The 24,252-nt window shown below is 39.9% G+C and overlaps 1 pseudogene; it reads right to left on the reverse strand.

Annotated features, from left to right (window-relative positions):
* Positions 1–408: 408 nt before the first annotated feature.
* LOC148037522 (putative vacuolar membrane protein YML018C) lies at positions 409–17,604 on the reverse strand (annotated as a pseudogene).
* Positions 17,605–24,252: the final 6,648 nt, after the last annotated feature.

Raw genomic sequence — 24,252 nt, forward strand, 5'->3', positions numbered from 1 at the left:
AAGTATATATAAGAAAACATTATAGTGAAAAGTTGAGACAAGGACTGCTGACAGGCCCTTGTGGTTTTCTTCATCAGATATGTCATGGTAGGGATAGCAGATATTCTTTTATTTTCCTTCTTCTTTAATGTAGTCCGCTTTGCTTTCTTTGATGATCTTTTTGTCTTTATGGTCTTCTTTTTCTTGGTAATCTTTTTTATGGTCTTTTTAGTCTTCTTCTTCTTTATTGACTTTATCTTCTTCTTTATGGTGTTTCTGGTCTTCTTCTTCATTGACTTTGCTTGCATTAATCTTCATGTAGATGTCCCCCTCAAGCAAAGGTATCATCATCTTTAAGGCAGCATAAATGTCTTCAGAGTCTTCAAATAAGATCATTGATTGCCCTTTAGTATGGGTAGCTACATTTCTTCATTTTTTTCCAATAATAAGACCAAACTATCTGAGAGTGAGATGGTGAAATGGCTCCACACCAGTAAAATGCAGGAGGAGTGAGATTGAGAGCTGGATGTTAGGAGCTGCTTCTGAGCCGTGCTTGAAGCATTTGTGGCCGTTTTTCGGAGCAAGAAGTGCCTGAGAAGCACCAAAGACCAAATTTTCATGAAAAATCAAATGGTGGTGGATGGCCAACAAGCTAGAGTTTTCCTAGATGCATTTTTATGTTAGGAATCCAACACAAGTCTTGGTTCATCAATCAGATGTCATTTGACCCCCCATTTAATCCCCGCAAGGTTTGGCGTTATAAAGCTAGAGTTTTCCTAGATGCATTTTGGTGTTAGGAATCCAACGCAAGTCTTGGTTCATCAATCAGATGTCATTTGACCCCCCATTTAATCCCCGCAAGGTTTGGCATTATAAATCAACTATTGGATCTGGGAGCCAAAAAGTGTGTGACAAAGGCCAAGTTTATAGATTTCGATGTTGCGAAGCCATCTGTCCAAACGGATCTCGAATCAGAGTCCGGTTGCCCTCTCAAAACCAAAATATCCACTTGGTGATAGTGTGAACACAAAAAAACTAAACTAGTTATTTTGAAGTTTATAACCTTAGGCTTAATAAAAGCCTTGAAATCAACTAAAATTTTAATAAACAGGAAGGGGGGGAGGGGGCGCAAATTTTCCAAATCGCTCGATGCCTCTCCAATTCACATCATTCTAGAGAGGGGGAGAAAGATTCTTGATCAGAAGAGAGAGAGGAAGGAGATGTGTGTAAATTTTTTTATTTTCATGGAGCATTCAGAATTCTAAAAATTCAGTATTTCTCTCTCTCCTCTCCTCTTAGTGGCTATTCATATGCATCAATTCAAGAGAGAAGGGGGAGGGTTGTGATGATGAATCCATAGCAAATGATGATGCTAGAGCGATGGAGGACGTAGATCAGACTAAGAGAGTGCATGAGCAGCAAAGAAGAAGCATCAACGGCCGCATGTCTATGAGATACGAGCCTCAGAATTGCGGTTTCTATGCGTAAGTGAGCGGTTCTTTTGTTTTACAGAAAATGGTTGAAAAAAGTTCTTGATTTTGTGTGTTTTTTATTTCCCATGTTGCAAAATATAATGGTATAATAATTTTCCAGGAAACACGCAAAATCCAAAACTTACAATTTTGATAAAAATAATGGAATTTGGGATTTTTGTTGAGTGTTTTGGGGTCGTATGGGATGAAAATGAATATGAAAATGGTGATGAGTGTCCTTGATTATTAAGAACTCATAATTCTGAAACATCACATTTTTATGAAGAAGTAAATGAAAAAAAATAAGTAAAACTAAGAAAAAATTAGTTTTCTCACCTAAAATTTTAGAGAAAAATATATTTTACATCTATGAGCATATAACAAGGTTGGATCATGAGGATCAAGCCTTGGTCAAGCCTTGTTTCCATGTTATAGTGTATTTTCATCGATTTTTACATGAAAAACTACATAAAAATGAACCTTACACCTACCCAAGGAATGTAAAACCTAATTGGTAGGAGGGAAGAGGGATTATGAAAGTGAGCGATTACTGAAAATATTTTAATTTTTTATTTATTTGATTATGCATAGCATATAGGCCGATCACTATTTAAATTTAAGAGAGACTAGTAGCACGAAGAAACTCAGTGCTAGTCTCTAGCAATGTCGCAATTACGAGTAGCTTAGAAATCATTAAAGGATTAGTTTTGCACATCATGTGGCTGGTTTTTTAATCATAAATTGCTTGAGCATGAGGTGTGTCATCCACAATTGCATTATGTGTATCACATGGTAACTCCTGGATGCATAGCAATTGATTGCCAATTACATGATCTACATTGAGTTGTGAGAAAACCTAAGCTGTAGGATAGATAAACGATTTCTGGGGGGGAAATCTTGGTAAGGAAAGATCAAATCTCCTGGATCATTCGAAATATATAGGAGTGGAGACTGCTTATATGTGCTTTATGTTAGAGCAGTGTATTGAGGAGCCAATCCTCTTGGTGTAGAATTGGTGTAGAAGAGCTGCAGTGGGGCCAATCCTCTTGGTGTAGAATTGGTGTAGAAGAGCTGCAGTGGGGCCACGACATTTAGCCAGAGGAGTATCTCCTTTATGTTTGTGTTACATGGTATATTATACCAAGATGTATGAGATCTCCCTCTGAGGAGTAAGAAAGGGCAATCATTGGACTACATTTTACTACAAATGCATTATCTACAATAACGAGATTAGGGCAATATAGCCCTTAGATGCTTATGGCCGCTCGTGAGGCTGTGTGGGGTTATCTTGTGAGTGTTATAGAGGCTCAGCTAGTATCTATAGCTAGTGTTGAGCCCATTTTATGTCCTGAGAGGTGGTGTATTTGTCAAGAGCTGCCTACAAGTGGGCGGTTTCTAGGCCTTGGTTGATTGGGACCTATTTTCTAGTGTATGCTAGAAATTAGTGAGCTAGACTCACAAGACCATCAAGTGAAGCTCCAAAAGCAAGAAATGGCTGAACGAGCTAGACGATGGACTGAGATAAATAGAAGATACTCTCTGTAAAGGAGTGGCCTGATATCTCTGGAAGGGTGGGGTTTTAATAACCCTAGCTCAGCACACAATCCATTAGGGGGAGGAAGCTCTAGTTCTTTCCCCCCTCAAATCAATCCCTCCACTTCGAGTGAAGCTATAGTCCTAGTTGTTCGAACCCCTGTAGCAATTTTGATTGTTACCATGGCGGGAAAACCTATTGCTATACCTACTGGAATGGAAAATTTTCTAGCTTTAGGTTTCCCCTTGGCCATCTTTAATGGGTTAGTGGAGGAGGATGCAGAACTGCACATTAACGAATTCCAAAACTTGATGTTCAACTATCGTATCTGGGATGAAGGAAATTTAATGATATTATTTAACATGAGTCTCAAAGGAAGAGCTGCTATATGGTATCATGATGACCTAGAGGCTGGAACCATAACCACTATTGATTTATTTTTTGAACCCCTTTGAAGGGAGTTTTCCCCTGAAAGGGGTGGTCAATATTGGCTACATGTACTAAATGTGACACGTCAAGAGCCACATAAGGATATCCGAGCATATGCCAAGAAGTTAAAAGAGGTCTTTCACAAATTGCAAGCCTCTATCTCTATCCCAGTAGCTACACAATTGCAATATTTTTTGCATGGTCTGGATTTCAACATTCAGGTGTAGTTGAGTAGTGTCACTTTGTCGGATGTAGACACTGATATTAGACGAGCACAAGATATAGAATCCCAACTATAATTGGACTATGCCTCTCGAACCAATCTTAATGTGGGTCTAGTTTCAGGAAATAATTTGGCATTTCCTAGTGTGACTATGTCTATGGCTAGTCAGATGGCTCCACCAAATATTGGAGGCCAAGCATCAAACCCTAATGTTGTTCTTGTGAGTCAATAACCAATGCCCCATAAAATTTTTAGGCTAATGGAATGACCAATGGATGATCATGGCTATGAATCAAGTACATCGAATGTCCTTGGCGAAGTTAAGGATATGATGAAGCACTATACTAACATGATTTTTGAACAATATCGACAAATAGTTGTTGATGTTAATTTTCTTAAAAAACAACATAATTTGATAGAAAGTAGATACCCTGAAGAGGGTGCACCCTCAAGATTTAGTTGTACATGGTGTGGCGGTCTCATATTTCTACTGAGAATCATCATGAGTTTCCAAAACATAATCAATATCATCCAAAACACTCTCAAACACTCCCATTAACAATCATACATCACTCTAAATCCATAAAAAATCAACCATTCAAACCTCAAAAATAACAAAAATCAGTCAAAATTTCAGTCTTTTTTTACTCTCAATAGATCCCCTCACTTAGAAAGGAAGAGTCCTCGTAACCTAAGGAAAAGAAGAATGTAAGTTCAGTAAAGAGTTCAATTTGATCTTCCGTAGTATCTTCAACAATCACTCCACCATGACCCCAACTTATCACCTGTATCTAGAAAAGAATAATACTAAAGAAAAACTTCGTTATTCATTAACACATCTAATAAACAATAGAAAGTCATAAAATTTTTGTAAAGGATATCATAGGTTCTTTAGCTTTGCATCGTAGGCTTGCCATCCACCATCACCATCAATAGTTGAAAAGAGAGCTCTCAAACAAATAATTCAACCAGCACAAACTCATCACATACAAATTATTATAGCACAAACACAAACACAACCATCTAAATGGCACCTTCCAAAAAATATCTCATTAAGAAGCATAGAAGATACATTCAAGGGTATCAATGAAGATGATCCCTCTTAAAAGCTTGATGATTATGAAAGTGATCCAGGGATAAAGACTCATCTACAAAAGATTTTGGAGGATTCTGAAAGAATTGAAGGCAGTATATCCGTTCTAGCAAAACAAGGTATCTGCTAGGTAGATAAAGGGCATGCAAATATAGGACATCCAACTTTTGGGAATCAATGTTCACATTGATATTCATACAAAGCTTTGGAATGGCCTTTTGATCGTTATGGGAATGCCTATGCATATATGCTAGGTACCAAGCAAAATGGGCTAACAATCTCATTGAAGGATCTAGAGATTGTGAATATTGTTGAGAAAAATTGAGGTAATTTTGGTATACTTGACTAGCAGTTGTCTAGTCCCCTAGAATTAATGGCCAATTAATCTGTGGTCTCATGAGAGAAACAGTTGAGCTCCATCCTCTTCTTCTCGGAATCTGCTGATCAAATCCTTTGTACCCACTAACCAACTGAGGGGGTTGAGAAATAAAAGTGGCATGAGATGGAAGAGGAATGAGTAAAAGAGGATGAAGAGATGGGTAGGTAAAATCATAAAATGAGGAATAAACTAAAGAAGGAGTGACTGAAAATTTAAGCGAATCTGTTAGAAAATGTGTCAATCGATAAGCAGGAAAATTAGAAGGTATATGGATAGATGGGGAAGGACATGGTGGAGAAGGGAAAAAGAGTCGATCTTCAATGAAAGAACAATAGGTAAATATTGGAATTTGAGGAAAAACCTAAGGTTGAAAAAGGAGAGGTAAGATAGCTGATGAGTTAGATTGATAAAGGGAAAAATAAGCATCATAGCGATGGGCCATTTGTTGATAGAACAATAAGCTAGGAACAGAGGGACCTAAAATAGATCGTCGATGGTAGGCATCAAAGAAGGATGAATCAAATGGATGGTTCTTAGAAAGATAATCTAGGAGATCCACCCTTAGTTGGTTAGTGCTCTGCACATAAGTAGAAGCTGTATTCTGGTGTTGGTTCAGGACTACAGAATCAATCATTGAATGCCATAAAGTGTCAGGGCAAGCAGCCACTTTAGAAGAATAGCACTGGAAGATTTCATCTATCCTCAACTCCAAATGGTTGACATATAAGACAGCTTGTAAGACCACATCCCCCACATACCAAGCCAGATCTACATCATCTGAAATTAACAGATCACCTTATAGATACATATAAGACAGCAACATGGTATTTGTTGTCACAGAATCTTCAAAGACCATACGGACAACTTCTGTTAGCAAATCAGAAGACCAAGCCCCACTCCAACCATCCTCTGGAAGAGGGAGATCCATCATTGAGAACTTAATATAGAAGGCCACGTTCTGCAACTGATAGTGGACAAAAAAAGGAATGGTCGGGAGGAATATACTCTTGAAATTTCTCAAATGTAGACTATAATAAATCCATCCTGGATTGCAATCTTTCCACTTTATCTTGAAGCAATGGACATAATGTGGCATGTCTCTGGAGAACTGCCCAGTCTTGTTGAGATATAGATGGAATCATGGGGACACTGGGGCTTGGAGGAATGGACTGTGACTGCACTAGCTGGTCCTTCAACTGTTTAATCTGAGAAGCTTGGGATTCCACTATATTGTGAGCAGTCTGCAAAGCTGACAGTTTCGTATCCAAAAGAGTCTTAAACTCTTGAGCTTCTTTAGATATTTTCTCTTTCTCTTCCGAAACTCTCGTTACCTCTAACTGAGTCTTTGCTAACTGAGTTTTCAAAGAAGATATTTCTTCTCTATGGGTCTCAATCATTTATGTCTGCTGCTCCATCTACTTAAACAGATCGGCAAGAGTGTCTTTAGCAGAGGCTAACTCTGTGGTTGCCTTATGCATCTAGTCTTTGGATTGCATCAATTCTTCATAGAAAGAAGCATATAACTGTTGAACACAAGCTGTCACTGAGAGTTCAATAGAACTCTAGATGTCGTTACAAAGGAAAGGAATGGCATCCCTTGACACTAAACTGTTCAGTGAAGAAACTAATATTTCCAAAGAACCCTCTCGATGTGCCCTGAATAAGTTGTTGCATGTAAGGTAGGCAGGGAGGTCACTTCCAGAGGTGGCAGGAACTGACACTGAAGGAATGATTGGTGGAATTTTCTTCGCTACACGCTTCAAGCGCTTCTGTTGAATGACCAATGGAGGAGGGGAGTCAATATCCTCTATGTCAATGGGTTCTGAATCTTCTGAAGGTGGAGGGGGAGGAACTGGATCAGATGGAGGAGGAGGTAACACACCCTTCTTATTTAAGGCCTGAATATGTCAAGAAAGCATATAAATATGAACCATAGGTTACATTGGTAACATTCCATCTAGTCACTTTGACAAAATGTTGGTCCATCTTCATAAGAAGGTAAGTACTCCACTCAATGGCAACCCCTTTTAAAACCATCCTAGAAGCTGTGAAGAGCTCCTTGGACAAATAATGAGATGGTGTCTTGGCAGACATGAACCTGTCCTGGAAAAATTGGCAAACTAGCTTCCAGAGAGGATCAAAGTAATCATTGAGAAAGACACTCCTGAAGTGTTAATCACCTTCTTGACATCGAGAACCTCTTTAGTCTGCTTCCGTAACAGCTTGAGAATCTCGTCATTTGAGAATAACTATTTGGCTGTAACAAAGGGTTCTCATTTGTAAGGAAGAGACGAAGCCTTCCCTAACCCTCTAGGTATCATTACCATGGAAATACCATGCACGAAGCCCGATTTCTTACTGTATGATGCAAGAAACTCATCACAAAGGGTTGAATCATCTGGAATCAGAGGGAGTAAAGCAGCCACAAAAGATGCAAGGCCAACTTTTGTAATAGGCTCAAAAGTCAGTAGGGAAGAATAATCCCTGATCAATGGGACATACTGAACAGGAGGAGGAGCTTGAGGCACCATTCAGATGGAATATACACACACACCACAAACACAGACAATCACAGTGAATGCCTGCAAAATAACAAAATAGTCATAAAAAAGAAATCGATCAAAATAAACACACACATGCATAGCTAACCAACTGACCACCTCAAACATCCCACATCCTAGAAAAAATTCGACATGACCCCTACACATATGCGACCAAAAGCTTCATGCTATGCAACAAGCAGGCACCCAAGACCCCGTATCGGGCAGAAAAGAAAACTACAGGCACTCGTAATTGTATCACACAATCAAACCATAATACCTCAATAGCCTAATCAAGACATAACCAAAACTTTGATAAACAATGTCAGCTTAAAGGACTATACATGCCCATCCCATGAAGCGTATTTATTAAAAAGAGAAAAAAGTGCAGTGAGAAAAATGATTTTAGTGAAGGGTTTATTTTAATAAATTATTAACAATGGTTGAAATTTTATTAGGTTGTAAACCTTAATTTAAAAATGGCGGTTCATTTTTAAGTTGTTAATTACAATTTATTAATATGAAACGATGCTTTTAACGAAGCCCAGACTTCAATACCTAGACTCAGGTCTCTAAATGCATATTCATTGATTAAAAATTTAATGTGTCTTAAGCGCTCTTATTTTTCAGTGCGTGCATTTTTGTGACGGTTGGTTCATTGTTGTTTAAAATTAAAGTGCCTCTGAAGCGCATGTACCGTATGCAAAGTGAATGGCGGGTTGATTTTAATTTATTAGAAAAATATGTATTTAGTGCGAGCGCGCATGGAAAAGTGGGTGAATAAATTTCATTTTAACAATTAACCATAGTTAAGGGATGTCAAAAAATAAATAAAGCACGAAAAATAGATACCTGGTAGGGGTGTGTATGCAAGAGACTGAGGGTGCACGGAGTAGTCCCAAATGCAAGAAATCCAACAAAAAAGCAAAAAACCACTGATTGAAAAAAATAAAACACCTTATTATTTTTTAAAAATAAAACAAATATTAAGACGATATTAGTGGGATCACATTTGGTTTAGGTAAAATTTTGATTAGTATTTGGGTGATATTATTATTGGTTTTTTAATTGTAATTTAAGAGTTTTTTTCTTTTTTTATTTATATTTTTTTAATGTTTTATTTATTAGGATATCAATCAAACCTAAGTGAGAATGAAACCATCGGGCTACAACAATGGATCTGTAAAATTTTTGTAATTTTGCAGCCCATTTTTGGAATTTAAAATATTTTTTTATGAATTTAGATTAAAAGTTTATCATTTTGATCCGAAAATAATAGAGTGATCATGTGTCAAGGCTTTTTTAGCTTATAAAATATTCTAAAAGTAGTCAAATGCATTTATGGAAATTTTTCGTAATTTTTTTAAATTTAAATTTAATTTTTAGAGATTTTTAATGATTTTTTCTCAATTTTTAGTGAATTTTAAAAAGCATTTTAAATATTGTTACTTTTTTGTAATTAAGTTTCTATATTATAATCAGTGAGATAAATTAAAAAATTACCCAATTTAGTAAGGAATTTTTAAGATTTTTTTATTTGAAATTTTTTGAATTTTTAAATGTATTTAAGTGTTTTTAGGAGAATTTAGGTATTTTTTGCGGGTTTGTGGAAAATCAAAGGAGATACCTGGGCTGCGTGTGAAAAGCTGCGTATGCTCGGGGACGGCACGCACAACCACACAAATAGGACCAAATGCATGTCGTCGTGCGTGAACACCCCGCTAGCAGCTTAGGTACGCACATGCACATCTTGAGGCCCGCGTGAACATATGCATACAAGGTACCACCGGGTAGCAAGGGGGCTTGCGTGTGGGGGCTGGGTGTAGATTTTTGTTTTCATAAGAAACGGGGGTGGCTGCGTGTTTGCTGCGGGTGGGGGTGGTGGGAAAGGGGGGTAAGGATAGGGGTAACTAGGGTTAGGGGGGTTAGGTTTGGTTGGGGTAACTGGGGTTAGGTTTGGTTGGGAAAAGTGGGGTTAGGGGGGGTTAGGTTTGGTTGGGGGAACTAGGGTTGGGGGGGTTAGGTTTGGTTGGGGGAATTGGGGTTAGGGGGGTTAGGTTTGGGGGGGAGGGGGGGTTTGGAGGCAGGGTTGGGGGTAGGTTTGGGGGGGCAGGAGGAGCAGGAGGAGGAGGAATGGGAGGAGGAGTGGAAGGAGGTGTGGAAGGAGGAGGAGTGGAAGGCGCTATAGGGCGAGGGAGGAGGTGAGAAGGGAGGGAGGCGCGCGGGAGGGAGGAGCGCTACGGGAAGAGGGAGGAGGGAGGAGGCGAGAAGGGAGGCGCGTAGGAGGGAGGAAGGAGCGATGTGGGAAGAGGTGGAGAGGGAGATGGCATGCATAAGGAGACAACAACGCAAAGGAAGGAGAGGAGAACCGCGCAGTGCGACAGGTAGAAATGCAGTTTTTGTTTTTGTTTTTTTTTTTTTGGGTTTCCTTTTATGTTTGGGTTTTATTGGTTCTTTTTTTTTCTTTGTGGTGGTTTTTTTTCTTGTTTTTTGGTTTTTTCGTTTTTGGTTTTTTTTTTTGTTGGGTTTTCCCTCTCTCTCTCTCTCTCTCTCTCTCTCTCTCTCGTGTTTGTTCGTTGTGTTGTTTTTCTTTTTTGTTTTCTCGTTCTTTTTTTTTCTTTGTTTTTTCTTTTGTTGTTTTTTTCTGCTTTTGTTTTTGTTTTTTTCGTGTGTGGTTCTGTTCTTTTTTGTTTTTTTTTTGTCTATTTAGTTGTTTTTTGTTGTTTTTATTGTGGTTTTTTTTTGTTTTTTAAATTATGATGATTGTGTTTTTGTATGTGTGTGTGTGTGTGTGTGTTTTGTTTTTTGTTTTTGTTTTTGTTTTTTTAATTGTTTTAGGGGTGTTGTTGTGGGATTGTTTTTTTGTTGTTTTTATTTTTTGGTTGGTTTTTTTTTTGGGAAATACATTAAATGATGAACGCACCTCCGTCCCACGCGCATGCGAGGGACGGGAGTAAAAAAATTTTGCATTGGTGGGATCAGACGGGGCGGGGACGGCGACACGCAAGGCATAGAGGCCATGGGGTGTCCCGAGGCGCTTAAAACAAAAAACATACGTGTTCACGCGCGACACGAAAGATGCGGCCACATGTCAAGAGAAAGAAAAATTAATAAAACCCAAACCATACACCGGATGGAAAGACCATAAAAAGGAAAAATGTGCCAGGAGACGAGGAGAAGATGACAGAAAACTACGACACGGGTGCCGGGTCAAAATTAGGGTGTTCACATGGGAAAAACATGAAAAATGGCTCCAAAAATACATACGAGGATTAATATGGAAAAATTTGCTCGATAGAATGCAGGAAAAAAAGAAGGAAAAATGTGTCAAATAGCGTGCCTGAGAAATCTATCACATCAACACATGGTTTCGACTGAGAAAGGACGCATTCACATGGAAAAAACCCAAAAAAAGGACCCGAAAATGGGCTCAAAGATGAATACAAAAAGAACCGAGTAGTGAAATGAAGGGTAGTAAAAAGGAAAAATGTTCGTAGGAAGGGGATGCACAGGGTGTCATGGCAAAACTCGCTTCCGGTGGAGTTAGAAGCGGTTCACATGCGAAAAACACAAAAAACATAATCGAAAATATATTGAAAAATTAATAACAAAAAATACAGCGGTCGAAATAGGGTGGAAAAAAAAGGAAAATGTGGAAAAAGGATAGCAGGACACATCAGTCAAATGAAACTAGAATTCTGATGAAAATAGGGGATATTCACATGGAAAAATGTTAAAAATATACACGAAAATGGCCCAAAAATGCGCAAAAATTAATATTGGATTAACCGTGCATCGAAAGGACAAGGAGCAAAAAGGAAAAATGTCAAGGGGAGGATGGAGGACAAGGCTTTCATGCCAGATTGTTGTTCAGAAGTAATAAAGGTGAGTTCACATGGAAAACTGTCCAAATTACAAAAAATGCTTCAAAAATTAATAACTCAAGAATTGTCAACAACAATAGGGGTTGGTAAAAAGAAAAATGGTCAGGTCAAAGGGACGAATAAGGCTGTAAGGGGGATGTGGGTTTTGGTGAATGTAGGATGCGTTCTCATGGAAAATCGTCACAATAAGGGATAAAGGGAAAAAGAGAAGGAACGGCCCCAAGGGTGGGTTGAACATGGACGAGTGGGTGGGGAAGGAACCTTATCAGGGTAAAATCAAATCATGGCATACATGGGTGATTAAATTGAGGCATATGTAGGGGGTATGCATCATAAACGCGCAGGGACGCATCCCCACACTGAAAACCTTAACGAACAGGGTTAGATGCAGCAACACAACCTAGGACTCGTCAACCTACTGGACTCTGGTGTCCCCACACTTAAAATATATCGTACACTTACAATCATTAGAATAATGTTAGAAAGACTTGGCTTATTTTGCGTATGGTCGAAGGAGCCATCACTGCTACAGAAGGGTTGGAGTCGGCTGCAGGAGGTACCACGACTTGCTCCAACATTCAACCAGCATGGCAGGGACCATGCAGCAGCACCCAGGGAGGTAGCTGGTTGATAAAGCCTGTCGGGATAGGTATCGTTGACAAAGGATAGTCACTCAACTCACGGGCATTCAAGAGGATGATAAAATAGTCACTCAACCCACGATGCACATTACTCAATGAATAAGCATGAAATCCCATAACTCACGACCGGTGTAGAATTGAACAAGGGAAAACTGATTTGGAGGGAGTATGCCAGTGTGCGCAATTGATGGTGCATTCATGCGTTCCACCTATTTGGCATAGGTGCAAGGAGGAAGGCTAGGGAGCCATGTAGTGCAGTGCACAGAACAGAGTGGCGTGTCCTGTGACGATGGCAAAGACCCATCCCATGGGTGCATAGGGAAACAGAAATGTACCTGACGCCAATGGTCGTAACGTCCCTCAATCCTCACCTCTCAATAATTGATTGAAGAAACACCAGTCACACTCAACCCACCCTCTGTCTCACTCTCTATTGAAAGATCTAGGAGGGCAACCCGTTCCTGAAACCCATTGATGTAATCCTCACTTTCACTTGTGCAGAGGTTGTATGTCTTGTGCACATTTGATGGTGCAATTGTGCATCCCGCCCTGCGTTGACATACAGTGCAAGAAGGAAGGTCAGAGAGCCGTACGGTACAGTGCATAGGAACAGATCGTGCATTGTGTATTGAGAGGCCCATCCCGTGCATGCAACACTCAAGTCACACATCTCACCTCTCTCTTGATTTGAAGGGAAAGACTAGTCACTCAACCCACCCTCTATCTCACACTCACTGATAGATACAAAGGGCAGCCCATACTCATGTCCCCATCCTGTTAAGATGAAAGCTTGCATCACTCAGGGGGTTGATGATGAAGATCATGTCCGCTCTTGTTATCATCAGGATATTGAAGATGAGGTGGTACCCAGGGAGGCAGCTAACAAGTCTGGTACTTCAATAATTTGTAAGAAAGGTCGTCTGCTAAGAAGGGTAGATGGATTGAGATTGCAGAGACAGCGCACCAAGGGAGGTGGCTTCAAATTACTTATTGGAAAGGTTCTATTGGTGAGGCAGCTATCTTGAACTGTGGGGTATTACCACATTTTCCACAATCCTTCCTGCCCAAGGGTGTTTCCACCTTTTCTTGGAACGAGGCCTGTTATGACAGGGAATTTCTTCCTTTTCTCCCATAACAGTTTTGTTTGTTTTGTTTTTTTTTTCTTTCTTTTTTTCGTTAATAAAAAGAATGGTAGAAATACCATGTGTTAGGACCAACCTCGCCGCCGTTGTTGGATCAGACGAGAAGAGAACAAGGTAGGGTTGAGAGGTATCTATGAGGGGCTAGCAGAACGAGACTGCCTCATGAGGAAGATCATAAGGGCTATTAGAAGAACAAAGAGAATGATAGTGCGACACCCAAAATGGAAAGGGTGGGTCGACTGTGATTGTCAAGATCCCCAAGGAGGGAAGTACTTCTTCAGACGATAGCCATTGATCAGAAAAGGATTATCAGAGGTATCAATGGTCTGCACCTGAATAGAGCCATTAGGATTGATAGGAAGTACCTTGTACAAGCCCATCCACTGTTGTTGAAGCTTGCCAAATCTTGAATCATAGGCCAGGACAAGATCACCTTCTTTGAACTCCTTGTGCTTGATGAAATTGTCATGACAGACCTTGCCTCGCGCTTGAGTGGTTTCCATACACTATAGGGCCATCCGTCGAGTCTCATCCAAACATTCCAAGTGTAGGAGGCAGCGTTGCAGTGACTCATCATCTCCCAAGTGTTCTTTAACTGCCACTCGCAAAGAGGGCAATTCCAATTCAACAGGGAAGATGGCTTTTGTACTATACACTAACTAGAAAGGGGTCTGTCCTGTAGCTGCCTTATGGGAGGTTCTGTATGCCCATAGGGCCTTTGTAAGTCAATCGTCCCAATTGCGACGATGTGCGGCAATCGTTCTTGTTAGGATCGAGCAGAGGATGAGATTGTGGACTTCAACTTGGCCATTGGCTCTGGGGTAGTAAGGAGTGGACTTACCATGGCGGATCTTATACAGCTCTATCAGCTCCTCCATGATTTTGTTAAGGAAATGAGTATCTCTGTCACTTACCAGCTTGAGGGGACTACCAAAACGGGTGATAATATTCTGGTACATGAACAGAGCTACGTTGTTACCATCATCCCGCTTCAGAGGTTTAACTTCACACCACTTTGTGACATAATTCGTACATACTAAGATGTATCTGTTTTGCTTCCGTCTAGTGGGTGGACCAATGGGACCCACAAAATCAATCCCCCACTTCTTGAACGGCTTTAGGGGAAGAATAGGTTGCAGTGGCATGGCACTTGTTTTGGTGGGTTTCCCCATTCGCTAACAAGCTTCACATCTCTTGCAGTAGTCATATGCATCCTTGTGGAGGGTAGGCCACCAGTATCTTGCTAATAGAGCCTTTCTGGCACAAATTGATGCATTTATTTTAGGGCTGGTAGGACCCTATTTCCTCCTTGGAATGGAGCATTTTGTTGAAATTCCGAAGGGGGGATATATACAAGTTGTTTTGTTTTATTCCATTAGGCCAAGAGGGACGGTTTTTTTCAGGGTTTTAATACTTTATTTCCTTAGGCCAAGAGGGCCATATGTCTGTTTAGTGCAAGCACGTTTAATGGTTTTCTGTTTTAGTGGTTGCATTACACAGATTGGATGACATGCTTGGCGGGAGCCTTTGTTGCGGAGGAGCTTCTTGTGTCCATTCCAAGTGGTTTTGTTCCTTTTTCGAGTTTTTTTGCCTTAAGCAAATAATATTATTGTTTTTTTGTTTGTTGGGGATCGACAATCAAGGCATGAAGTCCCAGGGTTTGGTTAGGTATATCTGGGGGAGATTTGAGCAATCGTCTACCTCTTGTTTGGACATTGTTGGGTGTTCAGGACCTGTGATAGAGGGTAATCCTTGTGACCCTGTCCTACCTACTTGCTAGGTGGTTGTTCTAGGAGTCCTTGTTAGTGTGAGGCAGTTAGAGAAGCATGCCTAAATATCGAAGAAGAGCAAGTTTTGAATCTATCTAAAAATAAAAATTATAGAGGTGTGTAAAAAGGGATTTTAACCCCTAAATAAGAACAAAAAGGAAAAAAGGAAGAAATTTTATAAAAGCAATTAATTATTGCCTTGCGAAGGCATGGTAGGTTCTTGGGGATGAGTCAGTAGACCCGGGGCTAATGCCCTATCTTCCTAGGGGTAGCAGCTAGCCGAAAAGAAAAGAAAGAAAGGTTGGAGCAAAAATAAAAGTAAGTGCTAATAACAGATTACATGTTACCTCGTAAGAGCTTGGTAGGTGCTTAGGTACGGAGTCATGACCTGAGGCCGATGCCCTATTCTCTTGGGGGAGGGGGCACAAATTTTTTTGTGCCCCTTCACCTGATGCCTCTCTGATTCACATCATTCTAGAGAGGGAGAGAGAGATTCTTGATAAAAAGAGAGAGAGGAAGGAGATGTGTATAATTTTTAAAATTTTCATGGAGTATTCAGAATTTTGAAAATTTAGGCTTTCTCTCTCCTCTCTCCTCTAAGTGGTTGTTCATATGCATCAATTCAAGAGAGAAGGGGAAGGGTTGTGATGACGAATCCAGAGTAATTGATGATGTTGAAGTGATGGAGGACATAGATCGGGTTGAGAGTGCGTCAACGGCAAAGAAAAAGCATCAATGGCCTAGCCTCTACGAGATACAAGCCTTGGAGTCGCTGTTTTTATACATAAGTGAGCGGTTCTTTTGTTTTATGAAAAATGGTTGAAGAAAGTGCTTGATTTTGTCTGTTTTTTATTTCCCATGTTGCATGCTTGCTAAAATATGAAAGAAAAACCAAAAAATATAATGGTATAATAATTTCCCTTGAAACACACAAAACCCGCAACTTGCAATTTTGATAAACATAATGGAATTTGGAAATTTTATTGAGTGTTTTGGGGTCATATGGGATGAAAATGAATATAAAAATGATGTTGAGTGTTCTTGATCGGTAAGAACTCATAATTCTGAAATATCACATTTTTATGAAGAAATAAATGAGAAAAAATTAGATTTCTCATCTAAAAAATTAGAACAAAATACATTTTACGTCTATAAGCATATAACAAGGATGGAGCATAAGCATCAAGCCTTAGTGAAGCCTTGTTTCCATGTTATAGTGTGTTTTCATCAAATTTTACATGAAAAACTACAAAAAATGAACCCTACACCTACCCAACGAATGCAAAACCTAATCGGTAGGAGGGAAGAGGGATTATGAAAGTGAGCAGTTGTCATTGAAAATGTTTTAAATTTTGATTTTTTTGATTATGCATAGCATGCAAGCTGATCACTATTTAAATTTAAGAGAGACTAGTAGCACAAGGAAACTCGGTGCTAGTCTCTAGCAGTGCCACAATTACAAGTAGCTTGGAAATCATTAAAGGATTGGTTTTGCACCTCACGTGGCTGGTTTCTTTATCATTAAATGCTTGAGCACGAGGTGTGTCGTCCACAATTGCATTATGCATTTTACATGGTAACTCTTGGATGCATTGCAATTGATTGCCAATTACATGAACTACATCGAGTTGTGAGGAAACCTAAGCTATAGGGTAGATGAATGGTTTCTTGGGGGCAAGCTTGGTAAGGAAAGATCAAATCTCTTGGATCGTTCAAAATATATAGGAGTGGAGACTATTTGTATGTGCTTTATATTAGAGCAATGCATTGAGGGGTCAATCCTCTCAGTGTAAGAGAGATGCAGTGGGGCCACGACATTTAGCTAGAGGGGTGCCTCCTTTATGTTTGGGTTACGTGGTATATTATATCAAGATGTATGGGATCTCCCTTTAAGGAGTAAGAAAGGGCAATCATTGGACTATGCTCTATTACAAACCCAATATGTACATTAGCGAGGGCAGTGTGGCCCTTAGACACTCCTGGCCGCGAGGCCATGTGGGTTTGTCTTGTGAGTGTTATAGAGGCCCAACTAGTGCCTATAACTAGTGTCGGGCTCGTTTTAGGTTTCGACAGTGACTTGGAATAAAACAAATCCATTGAACAATTCAAGGAAATAAAAAAATAACAATGTACTTGCTTTCTCTTCTCCACTTGTTTTGTCTGGAAGTTTCTTATGGATCAGTGTTGTGTACACTATATAGAAAACAGTTGATACAAGGCAGAGTAAGTTGCCCCACGCTAGATTAGTAGCTATGCTGCTACCTGCCTCTAAATCTAATAGGCTCACAACTATTGTCCCTACCATACAAAGAAACACACTCCATAGCTTTACCCATGTGAACTTCACTTGCATAAATTTCAAGGATATGAGGAATGTGAACAGACTGGAAGTTGAACTTAAGATTGTATTGGAGGTTACTGTTGTGTACTTGAGAGATAAAATTGAATGTGAACTGTGCAAGGAACCAAAAGGGGCATATAAACAAGCTAGCGCAGGCGATTTCTTTCCTTGTCCACATTCGCGGGGATGCATAAGGCTATGAAGCCTCTTCTGTGATAGTCAATTTTTCGTAACCAACATCAACATGTTTTGCCATGCTGACCATATTATCAACTGATATTAGATTTCTCAACATCCCCATCTTTTGCCCTTGTTTAAACACCTTGCTCTTTTTCAATCCCATCCTCTAGAAGGTTTCGGTTTTTTATCCCACACCTTTCGATGTATAGATTGGCATGCTGAGATCTGTGTAATGGTGTTGCCATAGCCGAGCAAATAGCAGCTACAAGATTTGGCTCGCTTCAACAATAGGTAAGTATACAAGAAAGAGCATGTTATAGATGTAGGTGACTAGAAACGGAGAGACTTTGCTATCGATGACCAATTGGAAAATGAAGCTTGCCACAATCTAGATGACATGGATCTAGAAGCTCCAACTGAGGTATGTCCTTTCGCCTATGGATCTAGAAGCTCCAACTAAGGTATGACTTGATGGCTATGGCTACCATGGAAGCTAGCCACAATCTATATGACATAGATTTAGAAGCTCCAACTGAGATATGTCCTGCTGGCTATGGCTGCTATGGAAGCTAGCCACAATCTAGATGACATAGATCTAGAAACTCCAACTAAGGTATGTCCTGCTAGCTATGGCTGCCATGGAAGGTCAAGTGGGAATAGAGGTGGAAACTAAGGTCATGAGCTAACAATGAGCTGACCAAAAGTAAAGAGGAGCTAAGAGAGTAGAGAAGGTAGGTAAGCCATGCCCAGCATGGCTCTGATACCATGTTGAAATGCATGGATCTGGAGTATAGCTATGGTGGATGGAACACAAAGACAATGTTCATAATGACATAGATTAGAGAGACCAACTGTTATTCAAGTGAATTAGGTTACAAGATGGAAGCTTGGACTTCCTTCCCTCATTCTTGTCTTGTACCAATCTTTTCGCTACACAAAGGAAAGGACAACTGGATCCACAGATTCCTTCTTCCTTGCAAATAGTACTTTCTGGATCTATGCTTCCACATCTAGTTTCTATTGTTTAAAATGCTTTGGAGACTTCCATGGCTTCATGTCTTCAAACCATTTATACGGGAGTGTATACTCCATTGCAAGACAAGGTGGATTATTTGACTAGTCAACTTAGCCAAGCTCTTGCAGATTAAGCTTCTGAAAAGACTGCTTTGAGTGATATCCATACACAAATGACTGTAGCTATAGTTTTTATGGATTCATAGCAGACCATGATTAAAGAGTTAGAAGCTAAGGTTGCCACTTTAGAGGAAGCAAATGTGTCATTAACCAAAGAGAAGAATGCCACCCTTGAGGAAATGATTGAATCAACTCACAAGCTTGGTATTCTCAAGAGACTGTAGAGTCGCAAAAGAATTTTATTGATGAACTTAATTAGAAAATTGCCTCTCTTTTTGTTCCTCCTCCAGCCACCATGATGTCTTCTTTGTTGTCTAAGGAAGAATTAGATCATTTGCAACAAAAGGCTAAACTATGTGATCGATTTTTTGCCAAAGTCGAGTGCCTTCAGCAGTGTATGAATTGTGTCCAACAAGATTTTGTCCATTATGCTAAATTGGTGTCACCCCCATCATCCTTTTGGATTCAATATCAATAGCAGCACTTTGCTTTGTATATCTCCTTGAGTAATGTGTATTTAGAACCTCTAGAGGATGGATGGCATAATATGTGGTCAGTAGATTTACTCAAAGCAATATTTGACAGATTTGTTGATGACTTGATCTTTCATGAAGCTCAACTATTCTCTTTTATGTATCTCCAAGGAGATCTACATATCAGTGAATGAGGAGGATATAAAATTATATAGGAGATGTGATTTTGCAAGTATTCATGTATGTCCATTCAGCTAAAATGATTTTGTTTGATGACCTAAAGGCTTATCATCAACATACATTATGGTGTAAAGGCTACACTTAGCATCCACCTTTGAAGGATGATGTTTTGGAACCTTGCTGTCGACACAGTGTATTTCACAAGTCAAATATTCATCCATTGAGATCCCAAATGTTGAATCATATTGCTAAAAATCCTTTATTCACTAAGGATTTCTTCTCAGCTTTTGATTTTCATTGTTCCATTTATCCTTATGATCCTCATGATATCCTATCGTATTCTTTAATCTCCTATTGATTTCCATTGTATATTGCCATTCTCCAATCTAATCTAGATAGTATTCCTCTTTTATCTTTTACTCTTGCAGTTTCCCCTCACATTCCAATTTTTACTACATGCCCCTTTACTGATCTTATATCCTTGCCTACTCCTATTGAATCTACTTTTGTTGTTCAACCTATTCCTTCTATTTTTCCAATAGAATCCCTTCAAAAATTTCTACTTTCTTTCCCTTCTTTCCCACCCTCATTATCCCTTCAAATATCTTTGTTCTATGATTTATCTTACCCCCTCTTCACTGTTCTCCTATTATCCCTTTACCCTCTCCATCTGATTATATTAATCTTCCTCCCCAATCAGTTATGGATACTCCTGGATGTAACAGTGATATCCTCCATTGATTGCAGTGGACATTGAACAATTCTTTGATAGGACCAATGTTTAATTGGCCTATCATTCATGGTTCTTGAGCCCGGGGGGTCCACTAGGGTTTACCGTATGGTACCACATGAGTGTAAGGGAGGGGGTTATTTAAGGGAAGAAAGGTACATTTTATAAGGTAAGGTCCCATAAATAGGGGGTAGATAAGGGGTATTTTCATATATTTATTGTACATAGGTGACATCTCCTTACTACCACTAGTGAATCCTCCGTGTTCCTGGGACACTATAGTGTAATGTTCCACTTCTTATCTTCAATTTGCTAGAACACATGCTTATTCTGAGGATACTTGAGTATGCTTAGCATCTCATTTTTGCTGATATCTTGCTTTTATGCATCAGTAGTCTCACCTAAATACTAGGAAGAGTATTCTCGAACTTGATGATTAATCTAAATGAGGATGTGGCTGTTGCTCAGATGGATATTCTGTATTATTTTGCAAAAGCTTTTCTTGCTAGATTTATTATCATATTGGGAAGGATGAGTTTCTTACAATTTCTTCAGAACGTGCCTCTACATTTTGTGGATCAGAATAAGAGTTTGGAATGTCTCAAGTTGAGTAGGAAGTTCAATAAAAAATATCTTCATCCTACATAGTCTGTGGATACTCTCTTGGATGTTTTGATCCTTTTCAATGAAAATATTCAGTTATGGTTTCAGAACAACAGTCTGATATTTTCGCTATAGCAGCTCATCCACTAGACCATTTGAGTTGAGATTTTGTCAAGAGGTAACTTGTATGATAAACTTCAAAATCCTTATGGTAGCCCTTGAAATTGTGAGGTGTAATGATGGCACCATCAATTGAACAACAGTAGGCTTGCTATGGCTTCTTGCAGTACCACCTTTGAGTAATCTTCTAATATCTCTCTGCTAGAGTGGAATTTTCTCAAGCCCTCTTAGGTGAAGTAAGTCACCTATATGACCAGAAAATGCCCTATGATAACTCATGGAATAATGCTCACAGTAGGGTGAGAGAATTGACAGCAACAAAATTTGTGCCAGATCTATGTATTTTCAACAATGTTGGACCATATGTTGCACAATATCAGAAAATTTTGGTCTGGAAAGATGTGCCTTAACCTGAGGAACAACTCTTGAGAAGAAAGCTCAAAGAGATATGGATGCTCCAACAGAGGTAGATATGTGTTATCTATGGCAGCCAAGAGAGATAGAGTGAAGATAGAGATGGAAGATAAAGGGTTTATGTCAAGCTGAGCTAACCAAAGGTTGAGAGGAGCCTTGTTAGAGAGAACTAATCTTGCTCCAACAAGTACTAGCTAAATGACCAGACTTCTGACATATGTTGCATTTAACATTTGGATAATTCCTAGGGAAATGTTGGCCACCACACCACTTACAACTAAATCTTGGGGAGGGGGGGGGGTGTTGAGATATCGAGCTCCACTCGTGATATGCCAGGGTGACAATTGTGCATTTATGTCACCAACTTGTCAGTTGTTGCAGATGCGGTTGGTACACCACCCATGAATAATAGCTACATGATAGCTATCCTTATCTACTCTAGTTCATGGCTTAGTTAGTATGCCACCTTAGTTAGTTGAGTTTGGTTTTGAGACCCATATATAGGGTTCTTCTATTTCTTTGTATTTGAGTTCTTTTTGGCACACACAACTAAGAAGAGGAAAACTGTTTTTAGCCTCCACCTTTGTGTGTATTCACCCATTGTGCAAGCAAGAAAGCTACAAGTGAGACTCCTTCCTTCTCTCCCATAATCTTGACATGGTATCAGAGCCTTGTTCATGGTAAGGAGCTCAAGAAAGCAAGCCAAGCTCGCGGTGTTCTGGTAAGAGGAGCAGTGTTGTTTCCATTTTCTGTTTTGGGAGCAGATCTCTACAGGTAGCACAGCCGAAAATTGCAAGAGTGCATTGTCTCACGTTGATCCACATCCAAATGGAATGCGATGGTTCTCAGTTTTCTACGAGTTGCCATATTGGACCCACTTACAGATCAACCACTTGTTGTATCCCATGCATATTTTCAAGAATTTGGGTAGCTTGCTATGGGACCACATCACATGAAAGAGAGACACTATAGGGGCACGAATGGATTTAAAGAAGGTAGGCAAGATGGATGCGCTTTGGCCAGTCGAGTGCTGATGGTCACGTGCAGCTACCTCGTTCTCCTTGGGTTTTGTCAACTAAAGAAGAGCACATTGTGAAGCAAATAGTCAAGTCTATCCACACTCTGATGGGTATGATGCGTTCTCTCAGGTCTGCAATTTCTAAAGACGACCAATTATTAGGGCTAAAATCCCATGATTGGCATAAGATATGTCAGGTTTGTACTATGAATGGATTGTTAGTGACCTGCGCATTTTGCTATTTGGAGTGTAGTCATTGTTCATAATGCTTTCTCATTTGTGGCAGTTTGTACTATCGATCGCGATCACAGGATGCCTTACTCCAGAAATACGCAGGGCCATTTACAGGTTGTCAACTTTAGTGCAATGGATCTCACAGAAGGAGATTAAGACATTCTCTATTGAATCCACGAGGCGGAGAGCAGTGGAGTCGGTCTATCTCTTTGAGAAATACCTGCCTACCAACATGCTCATGATACAAATCCACCTTCTTATGCATCTTGTAGATGAAGTGGAGATTACTAGACCTGTCCATACGCGATGGACATTCTTCTTGGAGCGCTTCATAAAAACCTTGAAAGGCTTTATGCGACAACGAGCTCGGCCAGAAGGTAGCATGGCTGAAGGTTGGTTGGTGTCTGAGACGGTAGTGCATATTTCACAATGGCTACCAATGGTGGATCCAGACAACAGTATGCTATGGTTGCTGAAGGACGATGATAGACTGACTGGAGATGTGGTGGTTGGAAATGGGGTAGAAAAAAGAATGGATGCTACAATGGAGGAGAAAGTGAATCGCTTTTGTATGTTGCACCATGCCTCTATGGAGATGTGGCTTGCCAAGTACTAGCAAGCTAGGCAAGATTGAGAGGAACCGCGATCTGAATTTCGATGTAGTATGCACCATCGATCGATTTGATATCCTGAGGGCATGGAGGATATGTTGTGGTTTATGTCAATGCGATGGTTGCATGGAGCTTTGACCGCAACATCTTGTGAAGGGGCGGAGGTCTCAACCGAGGAGTGGGAATTCTCGAGGGGATGTAGTCCAAAGGTGATAACGTGTTTAGGGTTTGTCGTATCTATATTTTATATGTGACAACTAATTGAGTGTTTCAATGTACAGTACAAAATATATAGTGTAGTATGGTCACGCAGACTGCATTTCCACATGGAGCGTATTGACAAAATACACTCCGCAACAGACTGTGGTATCATGTCAAGTTCGAGCAAGAGAGTCGACGATGAGCAACGAATCCGAACACGGTTATTGAGATGAGATGGAGTATTTTGGGAACTTGCAAAGTATTATTACGGTGGATTACCGTAGCTTCTCCATGATACTATTTGATGTGCAGTGGTTTAAAGTGGTACTTGAAGGAGCTGGAGCAGCAATTCGATGAGGTCCATATGGATTTCTCGAAATAGATTCCGAAAAAAAATGGACGGATTTGCGCGACACCTTTGTGTTGTCAGCCCATTGTGAACAGGTGCACGAACTCATTTGTTTGTTAAATTGTATTACGACATGGTACATGTCACAATAGTTAAATCTCTCTTGTACATGTTTGTGAACATGTAATCTTCTATTCAAACCCCTGACAACCTCGATGGTGGTATGTTATACCTTTAGCTCCCTGAAGTGCGAGAGTATATGATCAAAGCGATGTTCCGAGCATAGATGAGAGCAATATGCAAATAGAGGGGTTGATATTGTACGGGGTGGAGGCCACCGAAAGCTTGGAGCATGTAGAGGAGCTAGCATCGGGTAACAATGATGGAAATACAGGAGTCCAAGAATTCTTTGAGAATGAGGTGGACTCGTCCTTTTGTGGTGACATGTCTATCGACCTTCCAGTTTATGACGAGTTTTGTCAGAAGATTAACATGGGACCATAGGATACTTCATAATTGGAGCATCCACTTACTCAATTCATTGACTAATTGCTTATAAGGGTACACAAGATATGCATT

Source organism: Lygodium microphyllum, chromosome 4 (genome assembly GCF_053477565.2).
Source record: "Lygodium microphyllum isolate KBCC chromosome 4, Lygodium_microphyllum_v1.1.10, whole genome shotgun sequence".
Taxonomy (NCBI): domain Eukaryota; kingdom Viridiplantae; phylum Streptophyta; class Polypodiopsida; order Schizaeales; family Lygodiaceae; genus Lygodium; species Lygodium microphyllum.